The following is a 769-nucleotide window of genomic DNA, read 5'->3' as shown; positions in this document are numbered from 1 at the left end:
TCCATTATCGCACCCCATCTCCGAAACGTCATCAACTGCTCCCTCAACTCCGCCACCTTCCCGGAAAGCTGGAAACACGCAGAACTCAGCGCCCTTCTGAAAAAACCCACAGCTGACCCCAACGAACTCAAAAACTACCGCCCCATCTCGCTTCTTCCATTCCCGGCCAAAGTCATCGAGAAAGCTGTCAACAACCAGCTCGCCACCTTCCTCGAAACCAACAAATCCCTCGACTCCTCACAGTCCGGCTTCCGAACCAAACACAGCACTGAGACCGCACTTATCGCAGCAACAGACGACATTCGAACTCTACTGGACAACGGAGACACAGTCGCCCTCATCCTCCTCGACCTCTCCGCTGCCTTCGACACAGTCTGTCATAGCACCCTTCTACAGCGCCTCAAAAACATTGGAATCCAAGGAAAAGCACTGTAATGGATCACCTCGTTCCTCACCGGAAGAACCCAGAGAGTCCGCCTCCCACCATTCAAGTCAGAGGCCTCTGAAGTCATCTGCGGCGTGCCACAAGGATCTTCACTCAGCCCCACCCTCTTCAACGTATACATGAGCCCCCTCGCGGCCATCGCACGCCAACACAACCTCAACATCATCTCCTACGCTGATGACACCCAACTGATCCTCTCACTCACCAAAGACCCTAACACGGCCAAAACCAACCTACATGAAGGAATGAAAGAAGTAGCCGAGTGGATGAAGCACAGCCGTCTGAAACTGAACTCAGACAAAACAGAAGTCCTCATCTTAGGCA

This window comes from Lissotriton vulgaris, chromosome 5, assembly GCF_964263255.1.
Source record: "Lissotriton vulgaris chromosome 5, aLisVul1.2, whole genome shotgun sequence".
NCBI lineage: Eukaryota > Metazoa > Chordata > Amphibia > Caudata > Salamandridae > Lissotriton > Lissotriton vulgaris.
Note: the sequence above shows the minus strand (reverse complement) of the source record.